We start from the raw sequence: 16,683 nt of genomic DNA, 5'->3' as shown, positions 1-16,683 counted from the left end.
CTGCATTTCTTGGTGCTCATCAAGGACAGTGTACTCTTAATTTGTGTAAAAACAGAATTTTTCTATTACTGATTTTTTTTCCCTCAGAAAACTGTCTCCTTTAGAACCAACTATATTGAAATGTGTTTCTTTGGTTCAGTTTTCTGAAGGAAGGTAATAGTAATAGTGAGAAAAAAAAACAATATTTAAATAAATTCTGAGCTCTTTTCCCAGATACTTTGATTTTTAAACTAACCAAGTCGAGGACATTTTCTAGGCACTATATAACTGGAAACTGAGAAGAAAATAAACACAAACAAATTCTAAGAACAAGCAAAATATCTTGCTTTATGGTTTGGTTTAATCCCTGTATAATTGAACTCCTTTGGTAGATGTCCCAGAATCCTGCCAGAAGTACTTATAAAATGATAAGCTCTAACTATGGAATTATCCAGTACAGTAAATGTGACTCTCATTAAATTTGAGCAAATTCTAAGAAGCATGCTTTTTAAAATGCTGGGTTTTCCTGTGGTGATAATTTATCTCTCTAGCACACTGATCAAAGTCCCCAAATGCATTGCTGTTTGTAAGACAAATTCTCATTTTCTCCCTTACTGATTTTGTAATGAGGGTAGAACTCCAATAGGTCCACGGTGATTCTACATGATTCTAAGCTTATGTTGTCCCAACTTCCAAACCGTTCTTGCGCTGGGAATGATAAATGATAAACAGATAGGCAAGTGAGTATTTGTTTATGTACACAAACTGAAACATTCACAAATACACTCTAGGAGAGAGCAAGGACTTTTCAACCCTGGGAAGCTCTTGAAAGCCTGAGGCCATGTCTGTGCTATGAGTGCACAGCTTGGTATGTGCAAATATGAGACGGTTGCAAACATGTGATCCAGATATAGTGGATTATTTACAAGAAACCCAGGCATTATTTTGTATATGTATAGAGAAACTTATGGGTTTTTTTTTTTTTCAACTGCCTTTGTATGCTGTCATAGCTTCAGCGTAGGTCTAGCTGAAACCAGCAATTTAGACCGAAAATGGAACTACTTGCATAGTTGTGTATTGGGTGTTACAAGGAAAGTGTCCCTCTATCTCCCATTATGAAATATAGACACTTTGTTATTGCTACTTAAATTAAAGTGAAATACACAAATTCTGATTCGTGTTACTTTTAAACCTCCACTAATTGCTCTCTGTGTGATATATCCCATGCTTTTTAACATTTTAGAGCCTTGGTTTATCCATTTTCCAAAGCGAATAATGTATGGATATCATAATTGTTTTGACGGCTCCATGAAACAATTCGTATGAAGTATTCAGTACCATTTGCTGAAAACTTCTTGTTCTTGGAATTATTACGACTTTCATCTCCATCAGGCCTTTACAAATCCTAATGCTTTTAAGAGGGCTCAGTCCTTCTTGGTGGCCTTAGGGAGGAGGAAAATCAAAGGAATAAAAGCTAGAGTTGTTAAAAGTTCAGGAATGTGATGTCCTGGATTGATGTCATCATCTATGAATGAATTACTTCATTGTTGTAGTATTGTCCTGAGAAAGATACCTAATGTGTAATAGAGGACAAATGAAGAGTGGAACATTCAGATTAATTTAGGAAATTGAAAGATTTATATAAGCTGAAGAATGAGATGCCCCATTAATCCATATTCAAGAGATTAATTAACCAGTGTTCAGGCCAAGTATGTGCTTAGTGCATCAGTGCATTATAACATGCTCATGTTAGTTATCACGGATCAATATTCTTTCTTTTATTTTTTTCCATCTGAGTTCCATTTCTTTATATTTTTCATCTGACTTTAAAGTAGTTCTTATGTTTGTTTTTTTTTTAAACCATTAAACTGGCTTATAGCATTCACCAGGCTTTACTCCATTCTATTTAATATATTGCTGACTGGAAAATACTAAGACTTTTAGATCCAGAAAGTCTTCTTACTTTTATTGAATTCTTTTTATGTTTTCTTGTATTTGTTTTTAATTGAGTTGTAGTTGACAGGTAGTATTAGTTTGAAGTATAGAACGTAGTGATCCTGCATATTTACATACATCAAGAAATGGTCACCATGATGTGCTGTTACCGTCTGTCACCATACAATGTTAGTACAGTCTTAATGTAACTTAATTTTTTTAGTTTATTTTTTTTTATCATGAGAGAGAGAGAAAATGTGTGAGTGTGCATGCAGGCTAGACAGAGAAAAAGTGAGCATGAGCAGGGAGGAGAGACAGAGGGACAAACAGACTTCCTGCTGAGAGGGAGCCTGATGTGGGGCTCGATCCCAGGACCCTGGGATCATGACCTGAATCAAAGGCAGACACACAACCGACAGCCACCCAGGCACCCTCTTACTGTAACTTATTTTATAAGTAGAAGTTTGTATTCTCATTCTAATTAACCTATTTCGCCCATCCCCTACACCTCCCTTCCCCTGACCCCAGCAACCGCCAGTTCCCTGTGAGTCTATTTGTTTTTTTTGTTGTTGTTAATTTTTTTTCTTTTTTAGATTCCACATACAAATGAAATTATATGGTGTTTTTGTGTTTTGTGGTTTTGTTTTGTTTTGTTGTTTGCTTCTTTCAGTTAGCATTATACCCTTTAGGGTCCATTCATGTTGTCACAAATGGCAGCATCATCTTCTTCGTTATGGGCAAGTAATATTTCATGGACGTGGATATACACACCACATCTTCTGTATCCATTTATGTCTTGATGGGCACTTAGGTTGTGTCTATATCTAGGCTATTGTAAATAATGTTGCAATAAACACAGAAGTGCTTTTATCTTTTTGAGTTAGTGTTTTTACTTCCTTGTGGAAGTATTCAGAACTGGAACCCATGGATTGTATAGTAGTGCTATTTTTTTTAATTTTGAGAAACATCCATACTGTTTTCTACAGTGGCTTCCCGAATCTGCATACACATCAGCGATCCATGAGAATTACCTTTATTCTTCATTCTCATTCATAGTTGTTATTTCTTGTCTTTATGATACTAGTCAGTCTGACTGGTGTGGGGTGACGTCCCATTGTGGCTTTGGTTTGCATTTCTGTGATGATTTGCTTGGCTGAACATCTTTTCTTATATCTGTTGACCATATATATATCTTCTTTGGAAAAAATGTCTATTTAAGTTCTCTGTCATTTTTAATCAGATTTCGTTTTTGGTGTTAGGTTGTAGGAATTATTTTATATATCTTGGATATTAATCCCTTATCAGTTGCATTATTTGCTGCCATTCATAATGTAGCATTTTTGTTGACAATCTTCCTTAGCTGTGCAAAAGCTTTCTAATTTGATGTAGTTCTAATAGTTTATTTTTGCTTTTGTTGCCCTTGCCTCAGGAGACAGATCCCCCCAAAATATTGCTAAGGTCGATGTCCATGATTTTACTGCCTATGTTATCTTCTAGGATATTTATGGTTGCAGGTTTCACATTTAGGTCTCGAATCCATTTTGAGTTTGTTTCTATATATGGTATGAGAAAGTGGTCCAGGTTCATTCTCTTGCATGTAGGTGTTTAGTGTTCCCAGCACCATGTATAGAGACCTTTTCCCCATTATATATTCTTGTCTTCTTTCATAGATAGACCATATCATCATGGGTTGATTTCTGGGTTCTCTGTTCTTTTCTACTGATCTATTTGCCTGTTTTTGTGCCAGTAACATAACTGTTTCGATTACTCTAGGTTTGCAGTGTAGTTTTAATTCTGGGATTGTGATACATCCAGCTTTGTTCTTTCTCTAGATTGCTTTGGCATTAGAGGTCCTTTGTGGTAGCCTACAAATTTTAGGATTATTTGTTGTAGCTCTGTGTAAAATTCCATTGGCATTTTGGTAGAGATCACACTGAATCTATAGATTGCTTAGGGCAGTGTAGCCATCCTAACAACGCTGATTCTTCTAGTCCATCAACATGGTATATATTTGTACTTACTAGTGTCATCTTCAGTTTCTCTCATCCATATCTATAGTTTTCAGAGTATAGTCTTTCACCTCCTTGTGAAATTCCTAGGTATTTTATTGTTTTTATATTAATGTAAATGGATTTTTAACCTCTCTTTGTGCTAGTTCATTATTAGTCTAGAATTTCAACAGATTTTTGTATATTAAATGTGTACCCATTTTTTAGTGTCAGGTTGTAAGAATTATTTTATATATTTTTGATATTAATCCCTTATAAGTTACATTATTTGCTCCCAAAACTGAAATTATTCTAAGAGGTTTTTGTTTGTTAGTTTTTGTTTTGTTTTGTTTTGTTTTGTTTTGTTTTGTTTTCAGAATCTTCTGGGCTTTCTGTACATGGTGGTTTGTCATATGCAAATAGTGACAATTTTATTTTTTTCTTACAAGGATGGATGTCTTTAACTTCTTTGTCTTTTCTGATTGCTGTGGCTAGCACTTTCAGCAGTATGGTGAATAAAAATGGTGCAACTGGACATCCTTGTCTTACTCCTTATCATAGAGAGAAAGCTTTGAGCTTTTTGCAATTTAGTAGAATATTAGCTGTGGGTTTGCCTTATATGGTCTTTATTATTTTGAGCTATGTTCTGTCTACACCCACTTTGTAGAGTTTTTATCATGAACAGATATTGAATTATGTTAGACACTCTTCTTTACCTATTGAGATGATGCATTGATTTTTATCTTTGTTAATGTGTATCATGTTGATTTGTGAAAACTGAAACATACTTAAATCTCTAGAATAAATCCCACTTGATATTGGTGAATGATCCTTATTTGTTTGGTTGAATTTGGTTTGTTTATATTTTAGTTATGTTTTTTTCACTCAAGTTCATCAGGGATATTGACCCGTCATTTTCTTTTCTTTTTTGCTTGCTTCCTTCCTTCTTCTTTTTTTTCCTTGTAAAGGAATGTTTTTGTATAGAATGGAATCATTGAGCAGAACTGGTATTAACTCTTCTGTGAATGTTCAGTAGAATTTACCTGAGAAAACACATCATCCTGGAAGTTTGTTTGCTGGGAGGCTTCTTATTACTGATTATATTTATTGCTTGTAATCAGTCTGTTTGGATTTTCTATACTTTCCTTGTTAAGTCATGGAAGATGGTATCTCTCTAGGTATTTCTCTCTTCTAGGTTGTCCAATCTGTTGGCATATAATCTTTCATAGTAATCTCTTATAATTCTTTGATTTCTGTAGTGTTGGTTGAAACTTCTCTTTCATTTCTTATTTTAGTTAAGTTCAATATGTTTTTGGTCAGTCTTGCTACAAGTTTATCAATTTTGGATTTTCAAAGAAGTAGGTCTTATATTGACTTTTTCATTGCACTAATGATTTTATTAGTGTTATACTTTATTTCTTTCTCTTGATTGTTTATATTTCTGGGATTTTAATTAAGTTAGCCACCAGGCTCTGCCCTCTGGCCATGGCCTTTGGCATTCCCTATTGGCTGGGAAAACCTGGAAATCTATTACTAACCTGAAAGAATCCCACACTCATGACCATCATTTCCTGCTGTCCCGCTCCCATGCTGGTTATTCTCTTTGCTTTTCCAGCAAACCATTCTGTGGAGGTGAAAAATGCTATCACACAGGTCATGTACAGCATAGGTAATATGCTATACTGAAATGGTTCGATCTTTTCTCAGTTTTGGTTGGTGGTCCCAAGTAGTTTTGTTAGCAATGGTAATACTAGCCCATTTACCGTGCTGAAGTTGATTCATAGCTGAGCTGAACATTTGTCCTTTTTTAAAAAGTTTTTCTTAAGTGTGAAGGTAGGATAAACCACTCAGGTGTAAGTATAAGAATTTTGAGAAATTTTCTCTACAAATTTTTCTCCCTTGATGGTTTTCTGAAGTTACTCAAAGATAGAGGATCAAGATAGACATTCTTTTTTTTCACTTACAGAGAAACTTTTTTTTTTTTTAAATAAATGAGAGGGCCTGTATTTGATTGCATTGGTGTTCGTAAAATCTCATTTTAAATTTGAAGTAATGCTCTCAGTAATATACTAAAAAATGGCATCACATTTTTTTGGCAGAAAAAAAGAATTTGTTTTTTAGTATAGAACTCTTTTTTTTTTAAGATTTTATTTATTTGACAGAGAGAGAGATCACAAGTAGGCAGAGTCAGGCAGAGAGAGGGGGGGAAGCAGGCTCCCTGCTGAGCAGAGAGCCGGATGCAGGCCTCAATCCCAGGACCCTGAGATGATGACCTGAACCGAGGGCAGCGGCTTAATCCACTGAGCCTCCCAGGCGCGCCCCTAGAACTCAGTTTTTAAATTATTTTTTCTCCAGAATTTTGAAGCTCAATTCAAGCAATTTCATGCTATCTCATCCAGATTTACTGTCAAAGGTCTTATCATGTCAAGGTTTATTGGAAGAAGAGGGGTTGGAAGGTGACAGTATTAATATCTTGGAAAGAATGAGTGCACTGAGAACATAGTAGGATGCTAAATTTCTAGGACTGAAGCTCAGCATATTGGATACTGATCACATCACGGGAAATGATGTTTTCCACATCTGTCTTCCTGGCTTAAAAAACCACTGTTCCCATTTGGATAATGATATGGATGGGATTCTGATAAGAGAACTGAATAGAACTGGAATTTACCAGGATAAAAATAATTTATGGTATTGAAGGCATACTTTGAGATTTGTTCTTTTTTGTGATGTACTTATAAAATTAGTAAAATTCACTTGTGATACTGCATTTTCTTTGTGTGAAGTAAAGCGATTATTGATTTAATTTCTTTACTTGTTTTAGAGCTATGCAGACTTTGTTTCTTCTGTGGGTATTGGTAGTTTGTATTTTTCTAGGAATTTTGTCATAATCATCTATATTTTAAGAACCATTGCCATAAATACTGCAATATCTTCTTAAGGTATTTCAATGCCTGTAGGATCTGTAGTCAGATCCCCCTTTTTTTCATTGAGTTTAAATTCTTTTATACTAGTTATATTCTGTTTTCCATTGTGATACTTTGTTTCACCCAAGGTGTATTATTAACTGTATTTCTTATTTTCAAACATATGGAAATTCATGGGAAGGCTCCCTGTATTTTCTGTCTTTCCATGTAAAGTATAAATTTTTAAAACTCATGTTGAGAAATTTTAATTGTTCTCAAGTCCATGATTTGTATATTTTCATCATTCTTGATGTACACAATTATCTTGGAAAGTTCTCTCCTTCACCAGACATAATTGCTCACAGGTATATTTTGTTTGATTTCATAGAGAAAGAACAAAAGCGTTCCATGTTTATTTCAGACAAATCAACATTATACCTTAGAATAAAAGAAACATAGAGAAGATATATGATAATGTTTTAACACATTTCTTTTTTTTTAAGATTTTATTTATTTATTTGACAGACAGAGATCACAAGTAAGCAGAGAGAGAGAGAGAGGAGAAAGCAGGCTCCCCACAGAGCAAAGAGCCCGATGTAGGGCTCGATCCCAGGATCTTGGGATCATGACCTGAGCCGAAAGCAGAGGCTTTAACCCACTGAGCCACCCAGGTGCCCGTTTCAACACATTTCTTACTCAAATCAGAAATACTTCCATTTTAATTTTAATTTTTTAAAGATTTTATTTACTTATTTCTGAGAGACAGAGTACAAGCAGGGGGAGCAGCAGGCAGAGGGAAAAGCAAGCTCTCTGATGAGCAAGGAGCCCAGTGCAGGACTTGATCCCAAGACCCTGGGATCATGACCTGAGCCGAAGGCAGATGCTTAACTGACTGAATCACCCAGGCATCTCAATACTTCTTTTTTTTTTTTAATTTTTGTGTTGAAAAGACTGTTTGCCCTCAGTAAATATTATTTTTTCATTTTTTATACTAAAAAATTCCCTTTCCATTATTTACTTTTTAGCCTACAAACTTCTATTTTTTTAAGTTCATTTTTGGAAGAGTAGATGAAAATATACTTCTAAAGCTAGGACACCTACTTACATGCATATGTAGGATAAAATGATATTAATACATGATCAGTGATATAAAGCCCTGAAAACTAGAAGCCTGGATTCAATGAGGAGGGTAATAAAAGTACTAGAACAACCATATAAAGCACAACTGGACTACATGTGGTACTAGATAAAGACTTAGGTTCTTTTCACCTTTTGCTGCATGATAATCCCTTCCTCAGCTTTCTTCTTTTCTGTTTATTTCACCAAACTATAAAAGAAATCAAACCACAGCCAAACAAAAGAGTTGCAAAACAACAGAAGAATCTATAATTCTATCGTTTCACTTATTTGTACTTTATAATGTGCTAAAATGCTCCCCCTACTAGGAAAAATAAATGCCAATGACTGTAAACCTGTTAAGCTAACAGACTGTGCGGTTACAACAGTCATAATGTCTTATTAGTCAATCAGGTGCATTATGGGAAATATTAGATGAGAAATAGCAATAAAATACCACCACAGAGTTGTTAATATGATTCTGACTAGTTTTATTGGAGATAGACTCTTGAATTTTATATCACCCTGAGAATTTGGTTAATAATAAAGTGGAAACTAATGAATTCTTGTCATAATTTGGGTATTACAAATATCTCAGTTTTTTTATAATAATGATAGGGCAAAATAAATTTTTACATGTATTACCAATTTACTTGTCTTCAGGGTATGGGAAGAGTCAATAAGTAAATAAGATTTGACTTTCTATACAGAATCATGTAAAAGTTTATTACTTTCCCCCCAAACTATTATATAGAAAGCATTTTCATTGTATAGCATACACATGAAAATACATTTCCAGACCTGTTTTGGTCACCTAAATCAGCCAGCTCAAGCAGATAAAACAAAGTAGAAAGTAGATTTGGGCCACAGTTGCTTTTGCTTCTTGACTTTGTCTTAGATTCCTAGTAAGCCCTATTGCTCAGCTTTCTTATATGTATGCACTTTTATGATGTTTTCTATGTGGTCTAGAAGCTTCATGATCTATGTATTTAGGAACTTCCAGTACATTTTCATTTTGCTTCTACCACAGTGCTCTGATTCTAAGTGTTCAGTTTTCTAGACTTTGCATTTCATTTGTTTCCATTTTGAATGTGATTTCACTTAGAGGTTGAGAGGAACATTCAATTATTCATTAATGTATCCTTGAATAAATTTATTCAATTGAATATTTATTAAACAGTTGCTATTTGGCCATTACATAGGTAGAATCAGGTTGGAAAAAAATTTTTCTTAGTTTCCCTTCTGATTGATTGATTAAGTTCCCTTCTGATTGAATGATTAAGTTATGAAAGCCAAATTCTTAGTCAGCAATGAAGTTCTTTCCTGGATTACAGGGAAAGTTTTATTTGGAGAACAGGATCAATGCTATTTTGTACCACATCTTATCAATTCTAAATATAACCCTCTCTTTCAAAATATCCTTTTCAGTATCCAAAGAACTAGAAACATACCAGATCTCTGACATCCTTACACAGCCGATTGTTGGTTCTGTCAAATTAGAGAACCATCACACAGTATTGGAAATAGATAACAGACAACAGCAAGTGCACCAAACTGATTATTTTTTGAAACTTAAATATCTTTGTCAAGTACAATCACTCCTGGATGAGCAGGCTGTTGATTTTATACAGGGATTTTAGGGAGCATAGTGGTCAGGGATTGGCTGGCTTTCATTGACATGAGTGAATTGATGTCCCTTGTAGAACCATGAGGCAGTTGATTGGTTGGCATTGAAAAATGTGTTCACTGGAACAGAGCCAGGTCCATAATTTGAAAGTTCCAGTACAAAATAAAAATGCAAGATCCTTTTTTTTTTTTTTTTCAAAAAGCAAGGGGAGAATCCCATTTTCCTTTCCTCCATGGTGTGTCAAGTGATCTGTCCTGGCATTTTTGTTTGCCATATAATGTCACATTTTCTTGGAGAGAATAAATATAGACCCTTACAGGATTAGGCCTGGTATTTGGACCCTCCTCATAACAGTTCCCAAGCTCTCATTAGAGAAGCAGAGTTCGGCAGTGGTGGCTGAGTGGGAGTAGGAAGGTTCTCAGCAACCCTCTTCCCTAAGAATGCAGAATGGTGTTGAGCAGTGGGATTGCACATGAACCAAGGACCCAAGCTAACTTAGCCTTCATTGATCCTTTGGATTTCATTTTTAAAACACACACTCAAAGTTAGAAGTAATAATTTTAAGGTAATAACCATAGCTCACTAAACCCCAAGCACTGGACCTTTTCTGAGAGCAGAGTCCTTCACTGATTACATGCTCATGAAGGTGACTGTGCACTGGAGTGAATTTTTTTTTTTGATCGGCAAAAAATTAGAAGTAAGGAGCTATCACTGCATGGAATTTCCAATGGTTTATGCACTGGAATAAGGTTAGCTGTTAAAATCCAGTTCTCATAATGCTTGTTCCCCAAGCTGTAGAGAACTGTCATTTATTGTTTAATCAGGTTAAAACTGGTGCTGATGGCTACTTTTTACCATGGTTATAAAACAATCAGCCACTTCCTGGAAGTGTGGGAACTTCTTTTATTTTTAGTGCTCAGTATCCTGGAGAGCCGTTCAAGGACTGTCATGTGTCCACCGTTCTTGCCAAATTGTTTGAAGATAAACTTTGACTTGCTTGGTTAGGTCTCCGTTTCAGTTTCAATGTTGATTGACCTGAAGTCTGAATCACCTGTCAGGACAACGAATGGAAAGAAGCACTTAGTACTCTGGAGGAAATATCCGGACAACTGTAAAACAAAAAGGATAACTGAAATGACTCTAATAAGGATAATGAAGGCTTTCCAGAACCACACTGTGCCATTTCCCAGTGCGAGCAATATGTGTGTTGCTGGACCTAGCCAGGTTTGATTTTCTTTTAGCTTAGACTGTTCCATCACACTTGTGATGGTAATCCAGATACATCATGGAGTGTCTTACCAATGGCATGGGTGTCCCCACTCACGGGCCAAAGGAAATCAGTGCTTTTTATTTTTTTTTTAATATATTGACTTTGGCTAATAATATAAACCTTTTTGTCATGCTCTGAGGGAATGGAATTTATTATTAACATTGCTGGCCCAAATGGGGAGCAGATTTTTTTTTTTTTATTATCTCTTTGAGTTTTCCAGCCAGTATGGATGGGATTATTATACTCAGGAATATGTCTCATGAATTACCATTTAATCCACCAGGAAAGTTGCGCCCTACAGATGACTTGTAAAGAGAGAAAATGTTTAAAGGGTACTGGGAGGGTTATATATTTTGAATTGTCAATAGCTCTGTGAACAATTTATCTTGGCCCTGATCTGGCATTTAAAAGCTTGATTGCCACAGAGGGAAAATAATTTAATAGCCACACAAGAGAGATGTTCAATTTTCTAGGATATGTAGACCATGTCTGTGGCTATTGTTGACAAACAGTAATTGTGAAATCCCAATAAATCACTATCTTATGGGAAGTGTGGGTTTTTAAATATTTATTTATTTTCTATACTGTGGCTTGGTACTCGTAAGGTAACATAACTTTATATTCTTTCAATTGGTTACACTAGCAATAATGTTCAGAACGGAGTTCTGATTATATGTCTAAATAATTTTCTAATTCTTATGTGGCACCACAATAAATCTCCTTGTGGAAAAAAAAAGGCAAATTAGTAGAATTTCTTCCAAGTAACAGATGTGAGACAATATAAATCACAGCGAAGTGTGGTGCAATTAAATCTACAATCTGATAAATGCGTTTTGTTTTATGTAGTTAAAAAAACTCAGGAAAATACCCTTAGTGAATACAGTCTTGTGTTACTCATCCCTCCCCTTCATAGATCACCTTATTGTTTTGAGTATTTAATAGAGAACAATCAAGGGAGCTATAAAAACTGGTTAGTTTTTGACTTACAAGATGATTACTTACAAAGATGCATTAATAAGGTAACTAGAAAGTATCATATAGTAACCTTGGGCTAGACTTTACCATCTCTAGCCTGAAGATAAGAAAGATGAATCTCATTATCGAAGAAAGAAAAACCTCTTTTATTCATTCTTTGGTTCATTTTTATATTTAAAGATTTAGACAGCCATCACTACAATGTAATTTTAGAACATGTTCATCATCCCACAAAAATCTCTGTACACATTAGCAGTCATTCCACATTCCCACACTACTAACCTCCCATCCCACAGTCTTCTGCACCCACTTCAGGCAGTCACTAATCACTTCTGACTCTGTGGATCTGCCCACACTCACCATTGTATGGATACACTGTATTTTGTCTATCCATTCATCAGTTGATGAACATTTAGGCAATTTCTACTTTTAGGGTCTTAGAATAAGGCTTCTATGAAGAGTAATGTATGAGTGGGCATTTTTCATTTTTCTGGCATATATACCTTTCTAGAATGGAATTGCTGGGTCATAAGGTAAGTGTATGTGTTGCACTTTAAGTAACTGCCAAAAGGTTTTACAAAGTCTACCATTTTACATTCCCACTAACAATGCAATACACGAGGTATCCAAATTCTGAACATCCTCATCACCACTTGTCATTAAATCTTTTGATTTTAAACATCCTAGTGGGTGTTAAGTGGTATCTTAGTGTAGATTTGGTTTGCATTTTCTTGTTGAGTAGTAGTGTTGAGCATCATTTCATGTGTTTACTGACCATTTGGAGACATGCTTTGGAGGAGTGTCTTTTTATAATCCCTTGTTCATTTTATAATTGGAGTGTCTTTTAATGGCTCACTTTAAAAGATTTTATTTTATTCTGGACACCTTCCCTTGTCAAACATATGCTTTGAAAATATTTTCTCCCATTATAAGTGTTGTTTTCATTTTCCTGATAGAATCCTTTGAAATGCAAAAGTTTTAGATTTTGGTGAACATCTTTTTTTCTTCCACTGTGCATACTTTTGGTGTCATGCCTAAAAAAAAGTAGGGCATAATACAAGATCATTAAGATTTTTTCCTATTTTTTCTTCAAGGAGCTTGATAGTTTTATTGCTTACATTAAAGCATCTGATCTGGTTTGGGTGGCATTTTGTGTATGGTGTGGTAGAGGCCCAAATTCATTCTATGTATGTGGATATCCAGTTGCCTGAGCACTGTCGGTTGAAAAGGTTATTCCTTCTCCACTGAACTTTCTAGGCACATGTGTTAAAAATCACTGATAAATGTGAGCTTATTTCTGAACACTTACTTTTATTGCATTGATGTAAATCACTATCTTTCTGTCACTACTACACTGTCGTGATTACTGTCGCTTTGTAATCAGTTGTGAAATGAAAAAGTGTGTTTTCCAACACTCTTTTGGTTATTTCTGTATCAATTTTAGAATCAAAACATGGAATCTATAGACACTTTTTGGGAGTATTATCATTTTCAAATGTTCCAGTCCATGAACATGAGATGCCTCCTAATTTGTCTGGATCTTGTTTAATTTTATTCAACATTTTATAGTATGCAGTACACAAGCAGGGCACTCCTTTTGTTAAAATTATTTCAAATGATTCATTTGCTGCTATTGCAAATGAGATTGTTTTCTTAATTTCAATTTTTTTTGATTGTTCAGAGCTAGTGTGTAGAAGTGCAGTTGATATTTATGTATCAATTTCTTATCCTGACACTTGTTATAGTAGCTTATTCCAAACCCTGTTTTAGTTGATTTCTTGGGATGTTTTATGTATAAGATCATGTGCTCTATAAAGGGAGATAGTTTTGCCTCTTCCTATCTAATCTGAATGTCATTTATTTATTTATATTGCTTCACCATCCTTACTAGTAAAATGTTGAATAGAATTGGTCAGAGTCGCCTTATTCCTTATAGAAGGAAAACATGAAGCTATTCTCACAAAGTATGAGGTTAGCCAAGGGTTATTGACTGATGTACTTTTTTGAGTTGAGAAAGTTCTATTGGTTGAGGTCTGCATCATGCATCTATCTGTAGGGATGATGATGTGAATATTATTCCTTATCGTTACACTGTAATCCTTTGTTATACAAATGTTAAAGCAACCCCATGTAGTGGGGCTAAATCCCACCTGGTCATGATTTATAACTCTTAATCAGTGGCTGAATTCAATCTGCCAGCTTTTATAAGTATATCTGCATCTAAATTCCCAAGGGATATTTTGTGTTTTTTCTCTAGTTGGGATGTCTGGTTTTGGCACCAGAGTGAGAGTGACCTGATAAAATGAGTTGGGTGGTATTCTCGGAGTTTTTGAATATACTTTTGAGGAATTGGTATAGATTCTTTACTAAATCGTTGGTAGAATTCATAATTAAAGCCCTCCAATTCTGGGGGCGCCTGGGTGGCTCAGTGGGTTAAAGCCCTCCAATTCTGTGATGTTAGGTCTTTATTAGTAATTCAATCTTTTAGCTTCTTATAGCTCTATTCAAAGTATTTGGTTTTAAGCACATTTGGTAATTTTTTTTTTTTTTGGAATTACCCCCTTTCATCTGAGTTACCCAATTTGTTGGCATAAAGTTGTTTACACTGCTTCATTAGTACCACTTTTATCTCTCTAAGGTCCAAAGCTGGTCTCTCTTTGATTTGTGATTTTAGTAATCTGAGTCTTCTTTGCCTTGGAATATCTAAGTTTTGTCAAGTTTGTTGATCAAATAACCACTATACTCATGTTTCTGTTATTGCTTCCCTACTATTTTATTAATTTACCCTCTAATCTTGTTTCCTTCTTCCTCTAGTTTCTAAAGGTAGCAGTTTAGATTATTTACTTTGAATTTCCCTTTTCAAGTAATACATTTATGGCTATAAATGTTCCTCTAAAAAATGATTCCACTCCATCTGGTAAGTTTCAGTATGTTTTCTAATTTCCCTTTGCTTTATTCTTCAATTCATTGATTATTTATAAATGTTATCTCATTTTCCCTACATTTATCGGTCTTCAAATTTTTCAGTGTTATTTCTAATTTGATTACACTGTGGTTAGAGAATATACCTTTTATGTTATCATTCCTTTTGGATGTAATGAGGAATTTGTTACAGCATATTGTATAATCTAAACAATGTTCCATGTGCATGAGAAAATACTCTGCTTTTGTGTGGAGTACTCAAATGATATTAAGTCAACTTGGTTTATACTGTTGTTCAAGAGTTTAATGTCCCTGCTGTCCTACTACCTGTTCTATAAACTACTGAAAGTGAGGTATTTAAGCGTCACATTTGTATTTGAAATGTCTGTTTTTCCTGAGACGCAATGAACAGGACATTAGTTTCAGGTGGGCACCATAATGATCCCCTCAATAAATTCAGTTTATCTTCACTATACAATTTTTGTGTTGTGATAGCTTTTTATGATCTACTGTCTTAGCAGCTTCCAAATCTACAATACCGCATTGCTTTTTACTGATGCTCTGTCTTACTATAAAATGTCCTTCTTTGTTTCTAGTAACAATTTGTGTTGAAATGTAATTGTTTAATATTATTAAACACTCTAACCTTATTTTGCTTACTGTACTATACTATAGCATAGCATACTATAGCACTTTTTTCCCCTTTACTTTGAAACCTTTTTGAGATTCTGATTCTAGGTATAGAATTGGTTTACCTTGTAGATAGCAAAGTTTTTGTGTAATTAGTGCTGCCACTCTCAGACACTGGTATATATTATTGATAATATAGGATTTACATCTGCTATTTTACTATTTATTTTATATCTTAGGTCTTCTCTGTTCCTTTAGTTAGTGATTCAAAATTTGTGTTAGGTGTTTTCTAGTGCACTTTTTAAATACCCTTGTTTCTTTTCCTATATTTTGATTTTTGTTTTATAAGTGGGTGTTTTTAATTGAAATATATTTGACATATAACATTGTGTATATTTAAGGTATACAACATGTTAATTTGATACATTTATATATTGTAATGGTTACCATTATAAAATTAATCAGTAACTCTATTACACTATATAATTCTCTTTAGTACCAGGAATAATTAAGTCGTACTTTCTTAGAAAGTTTGATGATTGGAGTGTAATACTCGTTGACTATATGCATTATAGTGTGCATTTGGTCTCTTGGGCTTACTTATTACTTGTTCCACATTTTTACATTAGACATGTATCCTGTCTCCCTACACTTCACCCCCTAGTAACCATCCCTTATTCTTTTTATAAATTTCATTGTTTAAACTTCCATATGTAAGTGACATCATAGTGTTTATTTTTCTCTGACTTATTTCACTTAGAAAAATGTGCTGAAGTTCCATCTATGTTGTTAGACATGGCAGGATGTTTTCCCTTCTCATGTCCAAATAATATCTGTCTCTCTCTCTGTCTCTCTCTCTCTCTCTACACACACACACACACACATTTTTTTTTAAATTCTTTCATCTCTTGTGGGACACTTCAGTTATTTCCCTGTCTTGGTTCCTGTAAACAATGCTGTGTGGAGGTCCTTTTAACTTTTCAAGTTAGTATTTTCTATTTGTAAGATAAATACCCAGAAATGGAATTGCTGGATCACATGGTAATTCTGTTTTTTAAAGTTTCTGAGGAAATCCGTACTGTTTTCCTAGTGGCTGCACCAACTGACATTCCCATCAATGGTACACAACATTTCCTTCCCTCTTGTTATCTTTTGTCTCCTTGATAACCATACTAACAGGTGTGAGGTGACAACTCAGTATGATTTTAATTTGCATTTCCCTGGCAATTAGTGATGTTGAGCCTGTTTTCAGGTGTCTGTTGTCCTTTTGGAGGTCTTTGGGAAAATGTCCATTTAGTTTTTTTGGTTGTTTTTTTTTTTAAGATTTTATTTATT

The sequence above is a fragment of the Lutra lutra genome, chromosome 5, assembly GCF_902655055.1.
Source record: "Lutra lutra chromosome 5, mLutLut1.2, whole genome shotgun sequence".
NCBI lineage: Eukaryota > Metazoa > Chordata > Mammalia > Carnivora > Mustelidae > Lutra > Lutra lutra.
Note: the sequence above shows the minus strand (reverse complement) of the source record.